At 41.6% G+C, this 25,167-nt stretch overlaps 1 pseudogene; it reads right to left on the minus strand.

Moving 5' to 3' along the window:
* Positions 1 to 3,388: 3,388 nt before the first annotated feature.
* LOC131820013 (5'-AMP-activated protein kinase subunit gamma-1-like) lies at positions 3,389 to 23,117 on the minus strand (annotated as a pseudogene).
* Positions 23,118 to 25,167: the final 2,050 nt, after the last annotated feature.

Here is a 25,167-nt window from a genome sequence, read left to right on the forward strand (position 1 = left end):
TCTTGGAGAGGTGACTCAGAGTTTGAGGCCGAATGTTTGCAGAATGAGGCAGATCGCTGGCTGAGGAACTAGCCATGGGGAAGGCACATGTAAATTTAATCATGGCCATGTTCATACTTACTACATAGGAAGGAGATGTTGGCTATGTCAGAAGCTTCTGGTTCACCGTTATCCAGTGCTGATACCTGTTCAGCAAGAAATAATAATTATTGCACACAATCCATCTAACAACTCAATGAGCAGGTGCTATTTTTATCCCCAACTTAGAGATGGGCAAGCTGAGGCACAAAGCAGTTAGACATTCCACCAGTAAGAGATAGAGGTAGGATTCAAGCCCAGGCAGCTTTTCTCCAGAACCCACACAGTTAATTACTATGATAAACTCCCTCAAAAAGAAAAAAAACAAAATCCAGGGGCAGCTGGGTGGCTCAGTTGGATGGGCATCTGCCTTTGGTCATGATATCCATGTCCTGGGACCAAACCCTGCATCAGGCTCCCAGCTCAGCGGGGATTTTGCTTCTCCCTCTCCCTCTCTCTCTCTCCCTCTGCTTATGTTCTCTCCATCTCTCTCTCTCTCAAACAAATAAGTAGAATCTTAAAAAAAAAAAATCCATCCACATTACTATGTGACAGGTAATATGCAAGGTTCAGGGTTATTTTTGCGAACAAAACAGAGACATCCTGTTCTCATGGACTTGACAGCTCATTGGAGAAGGCAGCTATTAAACATCATCACATAAGACAATATATTATTTCAAATCAGGGCATTTGCTAAAAAGAATAGTAGGGGGACGTGAGAATGTTCACCTGCAGTCATACTTCAGTTGGAGGACAGAGAAGAATAGTTGGTCAGAGGAGTCCCCTCTGCGCGTGTAATACTCAAGACGTAACCTGAGAGAGGAGCAGGGAGTCAAGCAGGTGAAGAGCCAGGAAGAACATTCCAGACAGAGGGAACAGTATGTACGAGAGCCTTGAGGTGGGAAAGAGCTGGGACCACGCGAGGAGCAGCAGATAGGCTGAGCCCATTGTGAGTTGAACCAGAGCAGGAGATGAGCCCTCCAGACTATGTGGACCTCTTGTGGGCTTTGCTAAAGTGACTTGGGTTGTATTTCAGGATCAATGAAAAACCATTAAAGCATTTTAAGTAGGGAAGTAGCATAACTGGATCTGCAGTACGAAAAGACTTCTTCAAGAGGTGTATCTGTTCGTTTTCGCTGCATTAGAAACCCCACTGAGATGCAGTGGCTTGAAACAACCCTCGTTTATAGCTCCTAATGCCATGAGTTGGCAGTTGAAGGTGGGATCATCTGGATGGTATACTTCTTGCCTGGGTTCCCTCATGTAACTGGGCAGCTGGCACACTGGCTGCCGGCGGCTGATCCTAGAGGATCTCACGCACGTGTCAGCTGATTGGCAGGGGCAGCTGAAATTGACTGGGCCATGTGTCTCCCTATCTAGCGAGCTAGCCCAGTCTCCTTCATATGATGGCTGGGTTCCAAAAGCAACAAGGGAAGGGGACCCCCCAACGCACAGGCACTTTACGAGCACCTACTTGTTTCACATTTGCTAATGTTCCATTGGCCTAGACAAATTACGTGGTCAAGACCAGATTCAAGGGATAGAGAAATAGATCTCTGAGCTAGAGGAGCTGGAAAATACTGGGTTCTGTTTGTTTCCAGTGTATAGCCTGAATTCAAAATAATAAGCTGGATACTCTCTTCCTCTACTATGGGAGGAACTGAAAGCCAGGAGGAAATTCAGAGCCAATTTTTGCTATGGTTGGAAATGAACTTAAACTTGGTTGTATATCAAACTTTGTGTTCTGATTAGAACAAGTAGGAGTCTGAGCATCTGTTTTGGCCACAGATCAGGAGTGTATCTAGAATGTGGTATGGAAATGTCTTCTCCTTTTCTCACAGGATTATCTGGGAATAGCTTGGAGTCTAGGAATACTTTTAAGGTTGTTACCCTAGAATGAAATTTGGCCATATGGAACTCAGAATGTGTTTAAGTGTTCCATGCAAGGCAACAGCATGTACAAAGGCCCTGAGGCAAGGAAGTAGGTGTCTCGTTTGGGAAATAGGAGACAATTTAGTTTCATGTAATTGCAGTGGGAATGGAACCGGAGTGGACAGATTGAAAAGACGCTTAAGGAGGTAGGGGGGATAAAAAGCAAGTCTTCCTGATGATCTAATAGGGGTTGAAGAAAAGGTACAGATTAAAGAAGCCTCCCAGGTTGGTGATACTATATCCTGAAGTGGAAAAAGTAGGTTTGGATCAGGATGTTTGCAGCGGCAACAGGAGTAGGAAAGGCTGAAGAAAGTCACACATGCTATCAGCTGGGCCAAAGGTTGCTGAGGCACTGATTCAATTAAAGGACAGAAAAGCTTCTGTTTGACTTAGGAACATGGAGGAGGTAGCTGAAGACTTCAACGAGCAATTTTGGTGGAGTGGCGAGGATGGAGGCAAAATTGGAGGGAGTAAGGAGTGAGTGAAGGTAAACTATGAAAAGGACAATAGGAATCAGGCGGTATTTAGCTATGGGTCAGAGTCAAGGAACTCTCTTGATTTTACATTTGCTTAAAAAAAAAAAAAAGCCTCTAGATTATGTAAACTATCAGAGTAGTCCAGCTGGAAGAGAGTGAGGCAAAGGGATCCAAAGTGTGTATGAATGAATAGGTGATGACAGATTTTTTTTTAAAGATTTTATTTATTTATTTGACAGATCACAAGGAGGCAGAGAGGCAGGCAGAGAGAGAGAGGGGGAAGCAGGCTCCCTGCTGGGCAGAGAGCCTGATGCGGGGCTCGATCTCAGGACCCTGGGATCATGACCTGAGCCGAAGGCAGAGGCTTTAACCCACTGAGCCACCCAGGCGCCCCCCCAGATTTTTATTTTTTATAGGAGGGGGATAATGAGACGAGATGCAGCAGATACAGGTAAGCTTGTAGATGTGATGTTGGGAAGACGAAGCACTTGCTATCTGTCAACTTTTATTTTCCCAGTGAAGTAGAAGGCCAGGTCATTAGCAGAGAGAAAAGGAGATGAAAGAGGAAAAGAGGACAGAGTCCTCTTGGAGACAGAGGAATTAGCATTGTAAAGAAAGGAGCAGGGAAGTTGGATAAAGCAGAGTGCCTATTAAGAACACGGATTGAAGGGCGCCTGGGTGGCTCAGTCAGTTAAGGGACTGCCTTCAGCTCAGGTCATGATCCTGGAGTCCCAGGATCGAGCCCCACATCAGGATCCCTGCTCAGCAGGGTATCTGCTTCTCCCCCTGACCCTCTCCCCTCTCATGCTCTCCCTCTTTCTCATTCTGTCAAATAAATAAATAAAATCTTTAAAGAAAAAAAAAAAAAGAACATGTATTGAGGCGTTTTTCTCTGGGGTCATTTAAGCGCTTGGGTTCAAGCACTTAATGGCGGTGCACTGACACACTGAAGTTTCGCTGGGCAAACTGCACAGACGAGGAGAGGGCAAGGGTGTGGAAGGGGGTACCGGGGAGTGAGTGTCAAGGAGAACCAGGAATCTAACCTGAGCCAGGAAGGGAATGGGGCCAGGAAGGAATGATGAAGAATGAGTCAGTAGTCGAAGACCAGTGGAACAGAGCTTATGAAGAGGTAAAAGACTGTGTTCTTTTTATTTTTTTAAAACATTTTATTTATTTATTTGGCAGAGAGAGATCACAAGTAGGCAGAGAGGCAGGCAGAGAGAGAGAGAGAGAGGAGGAAACGGGCTCCCTGCCCAGCAGAGAGCCCGATGTGGGGCTCGATCCTAGGACCCTGAGATCATGACCTGAGCCGAAGGCAGAGGTTAAACCCACTGAAGCCACCAGGCGCCCCAAAGACTGTGTTCTTGAATGGAGTCCTGCATTGGCATCAACTGCGAGGTTGTTGGAAATGCAGATTATCAGGCCTCACCAGATCTTCTGAATTCAAATCTGCATCTTTAGCAAGATCTTTTTGATTTGTCTCCATATTAAAGATTGAGAAGCACAGGGATGCCTGGGTGGCTCAGTTGGTTAGGCATCTGACTTTTGATCTCAGCTCAGGTCTTGATGTCAGGGTCCCAAGTTCAAGCCCTGCATTGGGCTCCATGCTGGGTGTGGAGTCGACTTTAAAAAAAAAAAAAGATTGAGAAGCCCAGATCTAGATTGTCCTGTGGAAGAAAAATGTGGCTGTTCTGCGCAAGGTGAGAAGGTAACGAACCTCAAAATGTCTCTTTCAAGGGTGCCTAGGTGGCTCAGTGGGTAGGGCCTCTGCCTTCGGCTCAGGTCTTGATCTCAGGGCCCTGGGATCAAGCCCTGCATCGGGCTCTCTTGCTTTGTGGGGAGCCTGCTTCCCCTCTCTTTCTGCCTGCCTCTCTGCCTACTTGTGATTTCTCTCTGTCAAATAAATAAAATCTTTTTTAAAAATGTCCCTTTCGAAATAGATCTTTATTGAGCAAATTTCTTTTTCTTTTTCTCTTTTTTTCACCCCTCTGGTTTTATTTTATTTTTATTTTTATTTATTTATTTTTAGAAAGATTTTATTTCAGGGCGCCTGGGTGGCTCAGTGGGTTAAGCCGCTGCCTTCGGCTCAGGTCATGATCTCAGGGTCCTGGGATCGAGTCCCGCATCGGGCTCTCTGCTCAGCGGGGAGCCTGCTCCCTCCTCTCTCTCTCTCTCTCTGCCTGCCTCTCTGCCTGCTTGTGATCTCTGTCTGTCAAATAAATAAATAAAATCTTTAAAAAAAAAAAAAAGAAAAGAAAGATTTTATTTCTTTATCTCTTTATCTGACAGAGAGAGAGAGAGATCACAAGTAGGCAGAGAGACAGGCAGGGGGGCGGAAGCAGGCTCCCCGTGGAGCAGAGAGCCCGGTGTGGGACTCGATCCCACGACTCTGAGATCATGACCTAACCTGGAGGCAGAGGCCCAACCCACTGAGCCACCCAGGCGCCCTATCTTATTTTTAGTATACAGAATTTCAAACATGTTAACATTGAGTGAGACCTCACATACCTGCATAAGTTTCAATAATTTTCACCTCATGGCCAATCTTTTCTTCATACTACCCCTCCCACCCAGGATTGTTTTGAGTCAAATCATAGACTAATATCATTTCACCTGTAAATATTTCATTACTGACCCCTAAAAGACAAGGACTGCCTTTTTAACCACAACCGCTGTACCATGACCACATCCCAATAAAATCAAGAATAAATCCTTATTATCATCAGATAGCCAGTTAATGCTCACATTAACTGCAGTAGCCATATTATTTAATTTGTAACTTTGTGTTCAATGAGTATCCAAATAAGGTCCACACATGGCAGCTGGTGATTATGTCCCCTTAGTCTTTTGTGAGTTATAGGTTCCTTTTTCTTCTCTTTTTTTTTTTCCCCTTGACATTTTGAAGGTTTATTTATTTATTTGAGAGAGAGAGAGAAGAAACAAGATGTATTGTTTTGAAGAAACCCGAGGATTGGTTCTCTAGATTTTCCCAAAGTCTAGACTCTGCTGATGGTTTACTCATGGTATCACTTAGTATGTTCCACTATCCTGTATATTCTCTATAAACTGGTAATTAGACCTAAAGGGAATTGCTTTTGAAAAAAAAATTTATAGTGAAATATATCCCATATAAATCATGTAAAAATATATATGTACAGCTTAAAGAATAAAAATGTCCTCATAGGGGGCACCTAGGTGGCTCAGTGGGTTAAGCCTCTGCCTTCGGCTCAGGTCATGATCCCAGGGTCTGGGCTCAAGCCCCGCATTGGGCTCTCTGCCTAGCAGAGAGCCCGCTTCCCCTTCTCTCTCTGTCTGCCTCTGCCTATTTGTGATCTCACTCTTTCTGTGTCAAATAAATAAATAAAATCTTTTTTTAAAATGCCCTCATAACAACTACCTCCTGTCTTAGAAACTTTCTAAAAATAGCCCTCTTCATCTTCCCTAGAGGTAACTTTTATCTTGGCTTTTGTAATAATTTTTCTCCTATTTTTCCCCCACGTATGTGTGCATCCCTAAGCAATATATTACTTAGTTTTTCCAACTTCATGAGTTGTATGTAAATGTAATCACACTACAGACATTCTTCTGTGGCATGTATTTTTCTTGATATATTTTTTAAAGATTTTATTTATTTATTTATTTGTCAGAGAGAGAGAGGGAGAGAGAGAGCACACATGCACAAGCAGGCAGAGTGGTAGGCAGAGACAGAGAGAGAAGCAGACTCCCTGCTGAACAAGGAGCCCGATGTGGGACTCGATCACAGAACTCTGGGATCATGACCCAAGCCAAAGGCAGCCGCTCAACCAGCTGAGCCACCCAGGCATCCCTTGCTTGATATCCTTATTTTTGTTTTTATTCATGTCTATATTTGTAGCTATGGTTCATTCATGTTCATTGGCCTATAGTGATCAATCACGTGAATGTTTTAACAATCTATCCTTTCTATTCTTGGTGGGCATCTGGGACCTCCTGCCCAACTTGGGGGTATTATGAATGATGCTGCTATGAACATTCTTGTACATGTCTTGTGTCCTTGTGCAAGGACTCCCCTAGGTATATACTTAGAAGTGAAAATGCTAAATCATAGAGGCGCCTGGGTGGCTAAGTAGGTTAACTCTCTGCCTTCAGCTCAGGTCATGATCCTCGGGTTCTGGGATGGAGCCCCGCATCCTATCAGGCTCCCTCCTCAGTGGGGAGCCTGCTTCTCCCACTCCTTCTCCCTCTGCCACTCCCTCTGCTTGTGTTCTTTTACTCTCTCTCTCTCTCTCTCTCAAATAAATAAATAAAATCTTAAAAGAAAATACTGGATCATAGAGTATGCCTCAGTTCAACTTTACAAGAAACTGCTAAACTGTTTTCTGCAAGCTGATTTTGTTCCTCTCCAATCCTTACATCTTTTAATTTCTTTTTGCTCCCTCATTGTACGTCTAATACAATATAATCCTCTAATACAATATAATAGGAAGCAATTCTTGTCTCATTTCGATCTCAAAGGGAAAGCATCCCACATTACACAGTTAGGTAACATGTTTGCTGAAGGGGTTTTTTAGAGTTTTGTGTGTGGTGGGTTTTTTTTAAATCAGATTAAGAAAATTCTTATTTCTCCTTTGCTCAGTTTTGTTGAACCATTAATGGCTTTTTAACTTTATCAAACGCATTTCCTGTCTTTTGAGATGATAAAATGATTTCCCTATTTTTATTCTTTTAGTATTGTGAATTATATGGGTTTTCTTTTTTCCCAGCTTTATTGACATATTATTAACGTAAGCGATGCTGGCGTGGGGTGTACAGTGTAATGATTTGATGTACACATGTATTGTGAAATGGTTGCCACAATAAAGTTAGTAAACACCCCCCATTTTCTCTCATAATTTTTTTCTTGTGTTTGTGGTGATAACATTTAATATCTACTCTCTTAACAACTTACAGTAATATAGTATAGTCAATTATAGTCATCAGGCTGTACACTAGGTTCCCAGAACTTATAGCTGGAAGTGTATGCTCTTTTTTTTTTTTTAAAGATTTTTTATTTATCTATTTGACAGAGAGAGATGACAAGCAGGGAGAGAGGCAGGCAGAGAGAGGGGAGGAAGCAGGCTCCCCGCTGAGCAGAGAGCCCGATGCGGGGCTCGATCCCAGGACCCTGGGATCATGACCTGAGCCGAAGGCAGCGGCTCAACTCACTGAGCCACCCAGGCGCCCCAGTGTATGCTCTTTGACCAACATCTCCCTCTTTTTCCCTGCACGCTCCCAACCCCCCCGCTCTTGGCAACCACGATCTTACTGTTTCTGTGAGTTCAGACTTTTGAGATCCCACATGAAAGTAAGGATACAAATATTTTTGTTTCTCTGTCTGACTTACTTCACTTGGCCCTCGGGGCCCATCGACATTGTCACAAAATGCAGGATTTCCTTCTTTTTTTGTAGCTGAATAATATCCGTGTGTGTGTGTGTGTGTACATATCACAGTTGATTTAGTCATTCTTCTATCAGTGGGCACTTATGTTGTTTCCATGTCTTGGCTATTGTGGATAATGCTTCAATGAACATGAGGGTACAAATGTCTCTTCACTATTGATTACATTTCCATCAAATATATACCCAGAAGCAGGATTCCTGGGTCATGTGGCATTCTTTTTTTTGAGCAACCTCCATATATAGCGTTTTCCATAGTGGCTGCACCAGTTTACATTCCCACCAACAGTACACCAGGGCTCCCTTTTCTCCACACCATCCCAACATTGGTTGTCTCCTGCCTTTTTGGAAATAGCCATTCTAACAGGTACAAGGTGATATTTTTGTTGTGGTTTTGGTTTACATTCCCTTGATGATGACTGATGTTGAGCATCTTTTCATGTATCTGTTGATCATCGGTATGTCTTCTTTGGGAAAAATGTCTATTCAAATCCTTTCATCAGTTTTTTTTTTTTTTTTTTTTTTTTGTATTGGACTGTGGGAGGTCCTCATGTATTGGGGGGTATTAACCCCTAACAGATAAATTATCTGTAAATATTTTCTCCCATGCTATAGGTTGCCTTTGCACTTTGCTGATTGTTGCTTTTGCGGTTCAGAGGCAAAAGTAGTTTTAGTTTGATGTAGTCCCACTTGTTGATTTTTGCTTTTGTTACCTAACCTTTGTTGTCATATCCTAAAAATCATCGCGAAGACTGACATCAAGGAGAATTTCCCCTGTGTTTTCTTCTGGTACATTTTATAGTTTGGGGCCTTCCATTTAAGCCTTTAATCCGTTTCTGGAGATTCTTGGGTGGCTCAGTCAGTTAAGCATCTACCTTCGGCTCAGGTCATGATCCAAGGTCCTGGGATCAAGTCCCACTTTGGGCTCCTTGCTCAGCAGGGAGCCTGCTTCTCTTTCCACCTACTACTCCCCCGGCTTGTGCTCTCTCTCTCTCTCTCTCTGGCAAATAAATAAAACATTTTAAAAAAAAATCTTTAACCCACTTCCGGAAAACTTGTGAGTGGTGTAAGACTGGGGTCCATTTTCATTCTTTTGCATGTAAATACCCCGTTTTCCCAGTACCATTTATTGAAGAGGCTATCCCTTCCCTAGTAAATACCCCTGGCTCCCTTCTCATGTATTAGTTGCCTGTGTATGTGTGGGCTTATTTCTGGGCTCTCAGGGCTCTTGCACTGGTTTATGTGTGCTTTTATCCCAGTACCATACTGTTTTGAATTCTGTAGCTTTATTATAAATCTTCACATCAAGAAGTATGTTTTGTTCTTCCAGCTTTGTTCTTTCCCAGGATTTCTTTGGCTGTTCAGGCTCTTTTGCGGTTCTGTATACATTTTAGGATTGTTTTTTCTATTTCTGTAAAAAATGGCCACTGAGATTTTGATAGGGATTGTACTGCATCTGCAGATGAATAGTATGGACAAATTAATAACATTAGTTCTTCCAATCCATGTACACGACTATATTTCACTTGTTTGTGTCCTCTACCATTTTTTTAATCAGTATCTTGTAATTTGCAGCAAATAGATGTTTCATCTCCTTGCTTAAAATTTATTCCCAAGTAATTTATTATTTTTGATGCAGTTTTATTTTTGTTTATTTTTTAAAGGAATTTACTTATTTGTCAGAGAGAGAGAGCGCACACAAGCAGGGGGAGAGGCAGGTAGAGGGAGAAGCAGACTCCCCACTGAGCAGGGAGCCCAATGAAGACCTCAGCCCCAGGACCATGGGATCATGACCAGAGCCAAAGGCAGATGCTTAACCAACTAAGCCACCCAGACATTCCTTTTGATGCCATTTTAAATGGGATTTTTTTTTTTTTCCAGATAGTTTGCTGCTACTTTTTGAAATGCAGCTGGTTTGGAGTGCCTGGGTGGCTCAGTGGGTTAAAGCCTCTGCCTTCGGCTCAGGTCATGGTCACAGGGTTCTGGGATCGAGCCCCGCGTCGGGCTCTCTGCTCGGCAGGGAGCCTGCTTTCCCCTCTCTCTCTGCCTGCCTCTCTGCCTACTTGTGACCTCTGTCTGTCAAATAAATAAATAAAATCTTAAAAAAAAAAAGAAATGCAGCCGCTTTTTATAAGTTGGTTTTGTATCCTGCAACCTTACAAAATTCATTTATTAGTTCTTTTTTTTTTTTAAAGATTTTATTTATTTATTTGACAGAGAGAAATCACAAGTAGGCAGAGAGGCAGGCAGAGAGAGAGAGGAGGAAGCAGGCTCCCTGCTGAGCAGAGAGCCCGATGCGGGACTCGATCCCAGGACCCTGAGATCATGACCTGAGCCGAAGGCAGCGGCTTAACCACTGAGCCACCCAGGCGCCCCTCATTTATTAGTTCTAATGGGGTTTTTTTGTGAAGTGTTTAGGATTTTCCATATAGAAGATCATAACATCTGCAAAGATGATTTTACTTCTTTCTCCCTGAAATGGATCCCTTTTATTTCTTTTTCTTGCCTGATTGCCCCGGCTAGGACTTCCAGTACTATGTTGAACAGGAGTATTGAGAGTGGGCACCTTTCATTTGTTCCTGATCTTAGTGAGAAATCAACCTTTCATTGTTGACTCTAGTGTGGATTTGTCATATAGGACCTCTATTATATTGAGGTGTGTTTCGTTTATACCCAATTTTGTTAAGAGTTTTTTTTTAATTTTTAATTTTTTATAAACATATATTTTTATCCCCAGGGGTACAGGTATGTGAATCACCAGGTTTACACACTTCACAGCACTCACCAAAGCACATACCTTCCCCAATGTCCATAACCTCACCACCCTTCTCCCAAACCCCCTCCCCCCAGCAACCCTCAGTTTGTTTTGTGAGATTAAGAGTCACTTATGGTTTGTCTCCCTCTGAATCCCATCTTGTTTCATTTGTTCTTCTCCTACCCCCTTAAGCCCCCATGTTGCATCAGCACTTCCTCATATCAGGGAGATCATATGATAGTTGTCTTTCTCCGCTTGACTTATTTCGCTAAGCATGATACGCTCTAATTCCATCCACGTTGTCGCAAATGGCAAGATTTCATTTCTTTTGATGGCTGCATAGTATTCCATTGTGCATATATACCACATCTTCTTGATCCATTCATCTGTTGATGGACATCTAGGTTCTTTCCATAGTTGGGCTATTGTGGACATTGCTGCTATAAACATTCGGATGCACGTGCCCCTTCGGATCACTACGTTTGTATCTTTAGGGTAAATACCCAGTAGTGCAATTGCTGGGTCATAGGGCAGTTCTGTTTTCAACATTTTGAGGAACCTCCATGCTGTTTTCCAGAGTGGTTGCACCAGCTTGCATTCCCACCAACAGTGTAGGAGGGTTCCCCTTTCTCTGCATCCTCGCCAGCATCTGTCATTTCCTGACTTGTTGATTTTAGCCATTATGACTGGTGTGAGGTGATACCTCATTGTGGTTTTGATTTGTATTTTCCTGATGCCGAGTGATATGGAGCACTTTTTCATGTGTCTGTTGGCCATCTGGATGTCTTCTTTGCAGAAATGTCTGTTCATGTCCTCTGCCCATTTCTTGATTGGATTATTTGTTCTTTGGGTGTTGAGTTTGATAAGTTCTTTATAGATTTTGGACACTAGTCCTTTATCTGATATGTCGTTTGCAAATATCTTCTCCCATTCTGTCAGTTGTCTTTTGGTTTTGTTAACTGTTTCCTTTGCTGTGCAAAAGCTTTTGATCTTGATAAAATCCCAATAGTTCATTTTTTGCCCTTGCTTCCCTTGCCTTTGGCAATGTTCCCAGGAAGATGTTGCTGCAGCTGAGGTCGAAGAGGTTGCTGCCTGTGTTCTCCTCAAGGATTTTGATGGATTCCTTTCTCACATTGAGGTCCTTCATCCATTTTGAGTCTATTTTCGTGTGTGGTGTAAGGAAACGGTCCAATTTCATTTTTCTGCATGTGGCTGTCCAATTTTCCCAGCACCATTTATTGAAGAGGCTGTCTTTTTTCCATTGGACATTCTTTCCTGCTTTGTCGAAGATTAGTTGACCATAGATTTGAGGGTCTATTTCTGGGCTCTCTATTCTGTTCCATTGATCTATGTGTCTGTTTTTGTGCCAGTACCATGCTGTCTTGATGATGACAGCTTTGTAATAGAGCTTGAAGTCCGGAATTGTGATGCCACCAACGTTGGCTTTCTTTTTCAATATCCCTTTGGCTATTCGAGGTCTTTTCTGGTTCCATATAAATTTTAGCATTATTTGTTCCATTTCTTTGAAAAAGATGGATGGTACTTTGATAGGAATTGCATTAAATGTGTAGATTGCTTTAGGTAGCATAGACATTTTCACAATATTTATTCTTCCAATCCAGGAGCATGGAACATTTTTCCATTTCTTTGTGTCTTCCTCAATTTCTTTCATGAGTACTTTATAGTTTTCTGAGTATAGATTCTGTGCCTCTTTGGTTAGGCTTATTCTTAGGTATCTTATGGTTTTGGGTGCAATTGTAAATGGGATGGACTCCTTAATTTCTCTTTCTTCTGTCTTGTTGGTGGTGTAGAGAAATGCAGCTGATTTCTGTGCATTGGTTTTATATCCTGACACTTTACTGAATTCCTGTACAAGTTCTAGCAGTTTTGGAGTGGAGTCTTTTGGGTTTTCCACATATACTATCATATCATCTGCGAAGAGTGATAGTTTGACTTCTTCTTTGGCGATTTGGATGCCTTTAATTTCCTTTTGTTGTCTGATTGCTGAGGCTAGGACTTCTAGTACTATGTTGAATAGCAGTGGTGATTATGGACACCCCTGCTGTGTTCCTGACCTTAGCGGAAAAGCTTTCAGTTTTTCTCCATTGAGAATGATATTTGCAGTGGGTTTTTCATAAATAGCTTTGATAATATTGAGGTATGTGCCCTCTATCCCTACACTTTGAAGAGTTTTGATCAGGAAGGGATGCTGTACTTTGTCAAATGCTTTCTCAGCATCTATTGAGAGTATCATATGGTTCTTGTTCTTTCTTTTATTGATGTGTTGTATCACATTGATTGATTTGCGGATGTTGAACCAACCTTGCAGCCCTGGAATAAATCCCACTGGGTCATGGTGAATAATCCTTTTAATGTACTGTTGGATCCTATTGGCTAGTATTTTGGTGAGAATTTTCGTATCTGTGTTCACCAAGGATATTGGTCTATAGCTCTCTTTTTTGATGGGATCCTTGGCTGGTTTTGGGATCAAGGTGATGCTGGCCTCATAAAATGAGTTTGGAAGTTTTCCTTCCATTTCGATTTTTTGGAACAGTTTCAGGAGAATAGGAATTAGTTCGTCTTTAAATGTTTGGTAGAATTCCCCCGGGGAAGCCATCTGGCCCTTTTGTTTGTTTGGAGATTTTTAATGACTGTTTCAATCTCCTTACTGGTTATGGGTCTGTTCAGGCTTTCTATTTCTTCCTGGTTCAGTTGTGGTAGTTTATATGTTTCTAGGAATAAATCCATTTCTTCCAGATTGTCAAATTTGTTGGCATAGAGTTGCTCATAGTATGTTCTTATAATTGTCTGTATTTCTTTGGCGTTCATTGTGATCTCTCCTCTTTCATTCTTTTTTTTTTTTTTTTTAAAGATTTTATTTACTTATTTGTCAGAGAGACAGCGAGCGAGAGCGAGCACAGGCAGACAGAGAGGCAGGCAGAGTCAGAGGGAGAAGCAGGCTCCCTGCGGAGCAAGGAGCCCGATGTGGGACTTGATCCCAGGAAGCTGGGGTCATGACCTGAGCCGAAGGCAGCTGCTTAACCAACTGAGCCACCCAGGCGTCCCTCTCCTCTTTCATTCTTGATTTTATTTATTTGGGTCCTTTCTCTTTTCTTTTTGATAAGTCTGGCCAGGGGTTTATCAGTTTTATTAATTCTTTCAAAGAACCAGCTCCTAGTTTCGTTGATTTGTTCTATTTTTTTTGTTTGTTTCTATTTCATTGATTTCTGCTCTGATCTTTATGATTTCTCTTCTCCTGCTGGGCTTAGGGTTTCTTTCTTGTCCTTTCTCCAGCTCCTTTAGGTGTAGGGTTAGGTTGTGTACCTGAGACCTTTCTTGTTTCTTGAGAAAGGCTACCACGATATATTTTCCTCTTAGGACTGCCTTTGTTGTGTCCCACAGATTTTGAACTGTTGTGTTTTCATTATCATTTGTTTCCATGATTTTTTTCAAGTCTTCTTTAATTTTCTGGATGACGCATTCATTCTTTAGAAGGATGCTGTTTAGTCTCCATGTATTTGGGTTCTTTCCAAACTTCCTCTTGTGGTTGAGTTCTAGCTTCAGAGCATTGTGGTCTGAAAATATGCAGGGAATGATCCCAATCTTTTGATACCGGTTGAGTCCTGATGTAGGACCAAAGATGTGATCTATTCTGGAGAATGTTCCATGTGCACTAGAGAAGAATGTGTATTCTGTTGCTGTGGGATGAAATGTTCTGAATATATCTGTGATGTCCATCTGGTCCAGTGTGTCATTTGAGGCCTTTATTTCCTTGTTTATCTTTTGCTTGGATGATCTGTCCATTTCAGGGAGGGGAGTGTTAAAGTCCCCTACTATTATTGTATTATTGTTGATGTGTTTCTTTAATTTTGTTATTAATTGGTTTATAAAGTTGGCTGCTCCCACGTTGGGGGCATAGACATTTAAAATTGTTAGATCTTCTTGTTGGACAGACCCTTTGAGTATGATATAGTGTCCTTCTTCATCTCTTATTATAGTCTTTGGCTTAAAATCTAATTGATCTGATATAAGGATTGCCACTCCTGCTTTCTTCTGATGTCCATTAGCATGGTAAATTCTTTTCCACCCCCTCACTTTAAATCTGAAGGTGTCTTCGAGCTTAAAATGAGTTTCTTGTAGGCAACATATAGATGGGTTTTGTTTTTTTTAATCCATTCCGATACCCTGTGTCTTTTGATTGGGACATTTAGCCCATTAACATTCAGGGTAAGTATTGAGAGATATGAATTTAGTGCCATTGTATTGCCTGTAAGGTGACTGTTTCTGTATATTGTCTCTGTTCCTTTCTGATCTACCACTTGTAGGCTGTCTCTTTGCTTAGAGGACCCCTTTCAATATTTCCTGTAGAGCTGGTTTGGTGTTTGCAAATTCTTTCAGTTTTTGTTTGTCCTGGAAGCTTTTAATCTCTCCTGCTATTTTTTTTCTTTCTTTTTTTAAAGATTTTATTTATTTATTTGACAGAGAGAGATCACAAATAGACAGAGAGGCAGGCAGAGAGAGAGAGAGGGAAGCAGGCTCCCCGCTGAGCAGAGAGCCCGATGCGGGACTCGATCCCAGGACTCTGAGATCATGACCTGAACCGAAGGCAGCAGTTTAACCCACTGAGCCACCCAGGTGCCCTCTCCTTCTATTTTCAATGATAGCCTAGCTGGATATAGTATTCTTGGCTGCATGCTTTTCTCGTTTAGTGCTCTGAATGTATCATGCCAGCTCTTTCTGGCCTGCCAGATCTCTGTGGAGAAGTCTGCTGCCAATCTAATATTTTCACCATTGTATGTTACAGACTTGTTTTCCTGGGCTGCTTTCAGGATTTTCTCTTTGTCACTAAGACTTGTAAATTTTACTATTAGGTGATGGGGTGTGGGCCTATTCTTATTGATTTTGAGGGGCATTCTCTGCACCTCCTGAATTTTGATGCTTGTTCCCTTTGCCATATTGGGGAAATTCTCCCCAATAATTCTCTCCAGTATACCTTCTGCTCCCCTCTCTCTTTCTTCTTCTTCTGGAATCCCAATTATTCTAATGTTGTTTCATCTTATGGTGTCACTTATCTCTCAAATTCTCCCCTCGTGGTCCAGTAGCTGTTTGTCCCTCTTTTGCTCAGCTTCTTTATTCTCTGTCATTTAGTCTTCTATATCGCTAATTCTTTCTTCTGCCTCATTTATCCTAGCAGTGAGAGCCTCCATTTTTGATTGCACCTCATTAATAGCTTTTTTTATTTCAACTTGGTTAGATTTTAGTTCTTTTATTTCTCCAGAAAGGGCTTTTATATCTCCTGAGAGGGTTTCTCTAATATCTTCCATGCCTTTTTTGAGCCCGGCTAGAACCTTGAGAATTGTCATTCTGAACTCTAGATCTGACATATTACCGATGTCTGTATTGATCCGGTCCCTAGCCTTCGGTACTGCCTCTTGTTCTTTTTTTTGTGGTGAATTTTTCCACCTTGTCATTTTGTCCAGATAAGAGTATATGAAGGAGCAAGTAAAATACTAAAAGGGTGGCAACAACCCTAGGAAAATATACTTTAACCAAATCAGAAGAGATCCCAAATCGTGAGGGGGGAGAAAGGGGATAAAAAGAGGTTCAGAAAGTAAAAAGAAAAAAAAAACAAAGAAAAAAATTTAAAAAAGAAAACAATGTATATATATATTAGATAAACTAGTTTAAAAACGTTAAAAAAGAAAAGGGTAAAAGTTAAAAAAAATTTAGCAGAAGAAGAGAAAAAAAATGAAAAAAAATTAAATTAATTGCAAGACTAAAAAATCATAGGGAGAAAGCCATGAATTCCATGCTTTGCTTTCTCCTCCTCTGGAATTCTGCTGCTCTTCTTGGTATTGAAACTGCACTCCTTGGTAGGTTAACTTGGTCTTGGCTGGATTTCTTGTTGATCTTCTGGGGGAGGGGCCTGTTGTAGTGATTCTCAAGTGTCTTTGCCCCAGGCTTAATTGCACTGCTCTTACCAGGGGTTGGGCTGAGTGATCCGCTTGGGTTCGCTTTCGGGAGCTTTTGTTCCCTGAGCGCTTTCCGTAGAGTTCCGGAGGACGGGAATACAAATGGCGGCCTCCTGGTCTCTGGCCCGGAGGAGCCGAGAGCTCGGGCCCCACTCCTCAGTGCGCTCTCAGAGAACAGCGCCCATTTACTCCCGTCTGCCGGCCTCCAGCTGCACTCTGAGCTCCCCGAGCCTGTGACCAGTTCAAGGTAACGCCGAGCTGAGAGCTCACTCCTCAGCTCTGTCTCTGTAGCCAGCTTTCCCGTTCTAATACCTGCAAGCTCTGAGACACTCAGACACCCCCGATCCTCCTGTGACCCTGTGGGACCTGAGGCCATGCTGACCCCGCGTGGGCTTCAACCCGGTTTAGCCTCTGGAGCGATATCCCTCAGCGGAACAGACTTTTTAAAGTCCTGATTTTGTGCTCCGTTGCTCCACTGCTGGCCGGGATCCGGCCCCTCCCCCCCGGGGTCTATCTTCCCGTCGCTTTGGATTCACTTCTCCGCCAGTCCTACCTTTCAGAAAGTGGTGGTTTTTCTGTTTCTAGAATTGCTGTTCTTCTTCTCTTCGATCTGCCGATGGATTTGCAGGTGGTTGCAATCTTTAGATAAGCTATCTAGCTGATCTCCTGCTAGCTGAAGTAGTTTCAGCCTGCTACTTCTCCGCCATATTGACTCCTCCCCCCAAGAGTTTTTATCATGAAAGGATGTTGAGTTTTGTCAAATACTATTCTTCTTGTATTGAGGTGATCATATGATTTTTACCTTTTATCCTATTAATATGGTATATCACATTTATCGATTTGCAACCCTGGAATGAATCTCACTTGAGCATGTTATACGATCATTTTTAATATGCTATTGAATTCATCTTGCAAGCATTTTGATGAGGATATCTGAATCTATATTCATTAGGAATATTGGCCTGTAGTTTACTTTCCTTGTGTTGTCCATATCTGGCTTTGGTATCAAAGTAATGCTGCTCATAGAACGAGTTTGGGAGTATCCCCTCCTCTTCAAATTTTGGGAAGAGTTTGAAAGGGATTGATGTTAATTCCTCTTTAAATATTTGTTACAGGGATGCCTGGATGGCTCAGTTGGTTAAGCTGTTGCCTTCGGTTCAGGTCATGATCCCAAGGTCCTAGGATCGAATCCCATATCAGGCTCCTTGCTCGGCAGGGAGCCTCCTTCTCTTGCTGCCTCTGCCTGCCTCTCTGCCTCCTTGTGTGTACTCTCACTCTCTATCTATGGCAAATAAATAAAATCTTTTAAAAAAATAAATATTTGGGGACGCCTGGGTGGCTCAGTTGGTTAAGCGGCTGCCTTCGGCTCAGGTCATGATCCCAGCGTCCTGGGATCGAGTCCCACATCGGGCTCCTTGCTCAGCAGGGAGCCTGCTTCTCCCTCTGCCTCTGCCTGCCATTCTGTCTGCCTGGGCTTGCTCTCTCCCCCTCTCTCTCTCTGATAAATAAATAAAATCTTAAAAAAAAAAAAAAAAAAAAAAAATAAAAATAAAAAAATAAATATTTGTTACACTTCACCAGTAAAGCCCTCTGGTGCTGGGCTTTTCTCTCTTGGGAGATTTTAAATTATCGATTCATTCTCCTTACTTGTTTTTGGTCTGTTCTGATTTTCTATTTCTTCATGATTCAGTCTTGATAGGTTGTACGTTTCTAGGAATTTATCCGTTTTTTCTAGATTATCCAATTTGTCGGCATGTAATTGTTCATTGTAGTCTCTTATGATCATTTGTATTACTGTGGTGTCAGTTCTAATGTCTCCTCTTTCATTCCTGATTTCAGTTATTTGAGTCCTTTCTTCTTTTCTTTGTCCAGATAAAGGTTTGTTCATTTGTTTATTTTTTTTTAAGATTTTATTTATTTATTTGACAGACAGAGATCACAGGTAGGCAGAGAGGCAGGCAAAGAGAGAGGAGGGGAAGCAGGCTCTCTGCTGAGCAGAGAGCCCGATGCGGGGCTTGATCCCAGGATCCTGAGATCATGACCTGAGCCAAAGGCAGAGGCCCAACCCACTGAGCCACCCAAGCGCCCCTAATTTGTTTATCTTTTTAAAAAATTGTTAATTTGGTTGATCTTTTCTATTGTTTTTACTCTATTTCATTTGTTTCTGCTCTGATTTTTCTTATTTCCTTCTTTCTGCTCATCTTGGGCTTACTTTTTCTAGTTCCTTAAGGGATAAATTTAGGTTTTTTACTTGTGATTTTTCTTTTTTGTTGTTGTTTTAGGTCCCTTTCATTTTAGTCAGGATTGCCATGAAAAGCAATATCCTAGCCACTTCACCCTCCTTCTCCACCTAACCCCCCAATCCCCTACATATGCATACAGCATGGGAACCCAAAGACCTCTCCCCTTCCCACCTTCCTCCCCATTCCTATTAGAGGAAGAAATGTCACTAAACGGGTTCACCTTCTTCCATACAGCTTGAAACGGGGTGAATAAAAATATCCTTATGAAGAGTTTTGTTGTGTTATTACTTTAGGGTAGAGCCCAAGGCAGACTTAAAGGCTGGGTAAAGTTCTGGAATCTCTAAGAGACCAGAATTTTTTTCAGGGGCTCAGAACCCATAGTTTGCTTGGGAAAGGGACTGTGTTGAGAGGACAGGGGCTAGACTGGTCTAGGCTGAAAATTTTTCTCAAGAGTATTGTGAGGATACGGGCACCTTAAAATCCATTCTCCTTCCTCTTCCCATACCTTCCCCAGTTTCCAGGTAGAAGATAGGGGTCTTCTGGGCAGGGGATAGTCACAGTTATTTCAAGAGTTCATCTGTGATTCCCAGGGCTGCCAGGGAGTAGGGCTGATTCCTGGTGCTGCCTGACCTCTTTCCCCATGTCAAGATTTTTTTGTCTTTGCCTGTGAGCACCAAGTTCTGAAAGGAGGTCAGATGGTGATAAAAATTTCCTTGGCTGCATCATTCTTTTTTTTTTAATTTTTAATTTTTTATAAACATATATTTTTATCCCCAGGGGTACAGGTATGTGAATCACCAGGTTTACACACTTCACAGCACTCACCAAAGCACATACCCTCCCCAATGTCCATTATCCCACCCCCTTCTCCCAACCCCCCTCCACCCAGCAACCCTCAGTTTGTTTTGTGAGATTAAGAGTCACTTATGGTTTGTCTCCCTCTGAATCCCATCTTGTTTCATTGATTCTTCTTCTACCCACTTAAGCCCCCATGTTGCATCACCACTTCCTCATATCAGGGAGATCATATTATAGTTGTCTTTCTCTGCTTGACTTATTTCGCTAAGCATGATACGCTCTAGTTCCATCCACGTTGTCGCAAATGGCAAGATTTCATTTCTTTTGATGGCTGCATAGTATTCCATTGTGTATATATACCACATCTTCTTGATCCATTCATCTGTTGATGGACATCTAGGTTCTTTCCATAGTTGGGCTATTGTGGACATTGCTGCTATAAACATTCGGGTGCACGTGCCCCTTCGGATCACTACGTTTGTATTTGTATCTTTAGGGTAAATACCCAGTAGTGCAATTGCTGGGTCATAGGGCAGTTCTGTTTTCAACATTTTGAGGAACCTCCATGCTGTTTTCCAGAGTGGTTGCACCAGCTTGCATTCCCACCAACAGTGTAGGAGGGTTCCCCTTTCTCTGCATCCTCGCCAGCATCTGTCATTTCCTGACTTGTTGATTTTAGCCATTATGACTGGTGTGAGGTGATACCTCATTGTGGTTTTGATTTGTATTTTCCTGATGCCGAGTGATATGGAGCACTTTTTCATGTGTCTGTTGGCCATCTGGATGTCTTCTTTGCAGAAATGTCTGTTCATGTCCTCTGCCCATTTCTTGATTGGATTATTTGTTCTTTGGGTGTTGAGTTTGATAAGTTCTTTATAGATTCTGGACACTAGTCCTTTATCTGATATGTCATTTGCAAATATCTTCTCCCATTCTGTCAGTTGTCTTTTGATTTTGTTAACTGTTTCCTTTGCTGTGCAAAAGCTTTTGATCTTGATGAAATCCCAATAGTTCATTTTTGCCCTTGCTTCCCTTGCCTTTGGCGATGTTCCTAGGAAGATGTTGCTGCGGCTGAGGTCGAAGAGGTTTCTGCCTGTGTTCTCCTCAAGGATTTTGATGGATTCCTTTCTCACATTGAGGTCCTTCATCCACTTTGAGTCTATTTTTGTGTGTGGTGTAAGGAAATGGTCCAATTTCATTTTTCTGCATGTGGCTGTCCAATTTTCCCAGCACCATTTATTGAAGAGGCTATCTTTTTTCCATTGGACATTCTTTCCTGCTTTGTCGAAGATTAGTTGACCATAGAGTTGAGGGTCTATTTCTGGGCTTTCTATTCTGTTCCATTGATCTATGTGTCTGTTTTTGTGCCAGTACCATGCTGTCTTGATGATGACAGCTTTGTAATAGAGCTTGAAGTCCGGAATTGTGATGCCACCAACCTTGGCTTTCTTTTTCAGTATCCCTTTGGCTATTCGAAGTCTCTTCTGGTTCCATATAAATTTTAGAATTATTTGTTCCATTTCTTTGAAAAAGATGGATGGTACTTTGATAGGAATTGCATTAAATGTGTAGATTGCTTTAGGTAGCATAGACATTTTCACAATATTTATTCTTCCAATCCAGGAGCATGGAACATTTTTCCATTTCTTTGTGTCTTCCTCAATTTCTTTCATGAGTACTTTATAGTTTTCTGAGTATAGATTCTGTGCCTCTTTGGTTAGGTTTATTCCTAGGTATCTTAAGGTTTTGGGTGCAATTGTAAATGGGATGGACTCCTTAATTTCTCTTTCTTCTGTCTTGTTGTTGGTGTAGAGAAATGCAACTGATTTCTGTGCATTGATTTTATATCCTGACACTTTACTGAATTCCTGTACAAGTTCTAGCAGTTTTGGAGTGGAGTCTTTTGGGTTTTCCACATATAGTATCATATCATCTGCGAAGAGTGATAATTTGACTTCTTTGCCGATTTGGATGCCTTTAATTTCCTTTTGTTGTCTGATTGCTGAGGCTAGGACCTCTAGTACTATGTTGAATAGCAGTGGTGATAATGAACATCCCTGCCGTGTTCCTGACCTTAGCAGAAAAGCTTTCAGTTTTTCTCCATTGAGAATGATATTTGCAGTGGGTTTTTCATAGATGGCTTTGATGATATTGAGGTATGCGCCCTCTATCCCTACACTTTGAAGAGTTTTGATCAGGAAGGGATGCTGTACTTTGTCAAATGCTTTTTCAGCATCTATTGAGAGTATCATATGGTTCTTGTTCTTTCTTTTATTGATGTGTTGTATTACATTGACTGATTTGCGGATGTTGAACCAACCTTGCATTGGCTGCATCATTCTTATCCACCACTACAGATAGGCAAGTCTCTGGTTCTGCGAGCCTGTTGAGAATGGTCTCCAGAGTCTCATGCAAATAACACTTGAGGATGTATTTTAAAATTTTATTTATCTATTTATTTGAGAGAGAGAGAGAGAGCAAACATGTGAGTGGCAGGAGCAGAGGAAGAGGGAGAGGAAAAGGGGAGAGAATCTCCAGCAGAGTCCATGCTCAGTATGGAGCCTGTTGCAGGGCTCAATCTCACAACCCCGAGATCATGACATGAGCCAAAGCCAAGAGTCAGACCCTTAGATGACGGAACTACCCAGACACACACCGAAGGACACATTTAAAGTAATGTGATCAACATTGTAGAGCTTTGGTTGCTGACACATCTAGGTTATGGTAGGTCTTTTCTGCTGCCAATTTGATAACATAAAACCCTGAGTAGATGTCCACCACACTCGCTTTCTCATCCACCACTGGCAGGGCTGAGAATCAGTGCATTCAGAATGCCTAGAGCCGTGTAGACAGGGATGGGACTGTTGGCCTACATGCCGATCTGCAGTCCTTCCAGAGACTTAGACGTGAACTCTGGCTTGGGAAACACAGTGACAAACAATTTGAAGAACTTGAGGATACGCTTATAGGTGACGATGTGCAAGGTGTTGCCTTATTCCGGGTCAGTAACTGGCACCCTGTGGGTCTTATTCTGAATCAATGAAGAGATAGCATCAAACAAGCTGGACTTAGAAGCAATACAGACAAGGGATTAAAGAACTCCTGTGGGTACACTTCCCTCCAGGTTTCTATCTCACATTGCCCCGGCCTATAGATCTATACCAAGACTGGTTTATCAGCAGCAGTGCAGGATACTGATGAAATCCTTGATGGCTGGCATGCCCACAAAACTTTGCCTCTTACCTTCCCACAAAGGGGCAGCTTACAGACCATTGGTTACCAAAGGGGGTGAGAAAAAAAAAAAAGCTTTCTTCATCTACAGGGAAATATTAAATATAAACATATTAAAGTTTGTGGGAATCAGGTCAGAGCTGTGATGAGACCTCATAAAAGAAGTGTACATGCTGTGATTGGATTCTGGGGTCCCTTGATGATGCTCATTTTCCAGGGCTGGAAGCTATCCTAAGAATTGACCCTCTCCTTTGCAAGAGACACTGGTTGGGTTCCTTTGCTTTAGGAAGCATGCTTTTTTTTTTTTTTTTTCTCAATGAAGGCATTTATTGCTTTAAACTTCTCTCTCTGAACTGCTTTTGTTGCATCCCGTAAGTTTAGTGTGTGCTTCCATTTTCCTTTGTATCAAGATATTTTCTGGGGAACGCGGGGGGCTCAGTTGGTTAAGCATCTGCCTTAGGCTCAAGTCATGATCCTAGGGTCATGGGATCGAGCCCACATTGGGCTCCCTGCTCATCAGGAAGCCTGTTTCTCCCAATCCCTCTGCCTCTTCCCCTGCATGCGCTCTTGCTCTCTCTCTCTCTCCGTGTCAAATAAATAAAATCTTTTTTTTTAAGATAATTTTTGATTTCACTTTTCATTTCTTCTTTGGCCCAGTGGTTGTTCAAGAGTATGTTTCCACATATTTGTGAATTTTCCAGTTTTCCTCTTGTAATTCATTTCTAGTTTCACACCATTGGGGTCAGAAAAAATATTTGGTATGATTTCTGTCATCTTACTTGCTAAGAATTGCTCTGTAACCTCACCTATCTATCCTAGAGAATGTTCCATGTGTCCTTTAGATGCATGTGTATTCTACTGCCATTGGGTGGAATGTTCTGCATAAACTTATGCTAAGGTATAGTTCAAGTCCAATGTTTCCTTATGAATTTTCTGTCCAGATTTTCTGTCTGGATAAACAAGTCCATTGTTGTAAGTCCCCTCCTGTTATTGCAGTGCTGTTTATTTCTCTCTTCAGATCTCTTAGTATTTGCTTAATATATTTTGTTGCTCGGATATTGAGTGCATATATATTTGCAATTGTTATATTCTCTTGATGAATTAACCTCTTTATCATTGTAAAATGACCCTTGTTGTCTCTTGCTATAATTTTTGACTTGAAGTCTGTTTTGCTGCTATAAGGATAGCTGTTTCTACTCACTTTTGGTTTCCATTTGCATGAAATATATTTTTCTACCCTTCGCTTTGAGACTATATGTGTACTTAAGGTTAAAGTGAGTCTCTTGTAGGCAACATATGATTGGGTTGTGTTTGTTTTTTCTTTTATATTTTATTTATTTATTTGACAGAGAGAGAGAGAGAGAGATCTCAAGTAGGCAGAGAGGCAGGCAGAGAGAAAGGGGGAAGCAGGTTCTCTGCTGAGCAGAGAGCCTGATGCAGGGCTTGATCCCAGGACCCTGAGATCATGATCTGAGCGGAAGGCGGAGGCTTAACCTACTGAGCCACCCAGACACACCAGGGTTGTTTTTTAATCCATTCAGACACTCTATGCTTTTTGATTGGAGAATTTAATCTCTTTACATTAGCAGTAATTATTAATAGGTAAGTACTTATTAATGCCATCTTACTGTTTTCTGGTTGCTTTGTATTTCCCTTCTTTCTTTCTTCCTCTTTGGTTATCTTTCATTGTGAGTTGATGATTTTCCATAGTAGCAAGCTTTGATCATCTTTATCTTTTGTGTGTCTACCATAGGTCTTTGTTTTGTGGTTATTCTGAGAATTGTATAAAACGTCTCATAAACTTAACAGTCTATTTTAAGAATGATAATTTAACTTCAATCATATACAAAAATTCAACCCTCTTACAGCCCTCCTATATTTTATGTTTTTGATGTCACAATTAATCTCATTTATATTGTAGATCCACTAACATATTATTGTAGCAATTGTTACTTTTGATACTTTTCCTTTAAACCTTTATATTACAATTACGTGATTAAACATATTATAGTATTAGTATTCTGAATTTGATTATATACTTACCTTACCAGTATGTATTATATTTGTATATATTTTCATGTTGCTAATTAGTTCCCTTTCATTTCTGCTTCAAGAATTCCTTTCAGCATGTCTTGTAAGGTAGTTCTAGTGATGACAGACCCTCTCAGCTTCTGTTTGTTTGGAAAAATCTTTATCTCTCCTTCATTTCTCAAAACAATTTTGCCAGGTAAATTATTCTTGGTTGATAGAGTTTTTTTCCTTTCAGT

Source organism: Mustela lutreola, chromosome 17, assembly GCF_030435805.1.
Source record: "Mustela lutreola isolate mMusLut2 chromosome 17, mMusLut2.pri, whole genome shotgun sequence".
NCBI classification, from domain to species: Eukaryota; Metazoa; Chordata; class Mammalia; order Carnivora; family Mustelidae; genus Mustela; species Mustela lutreola.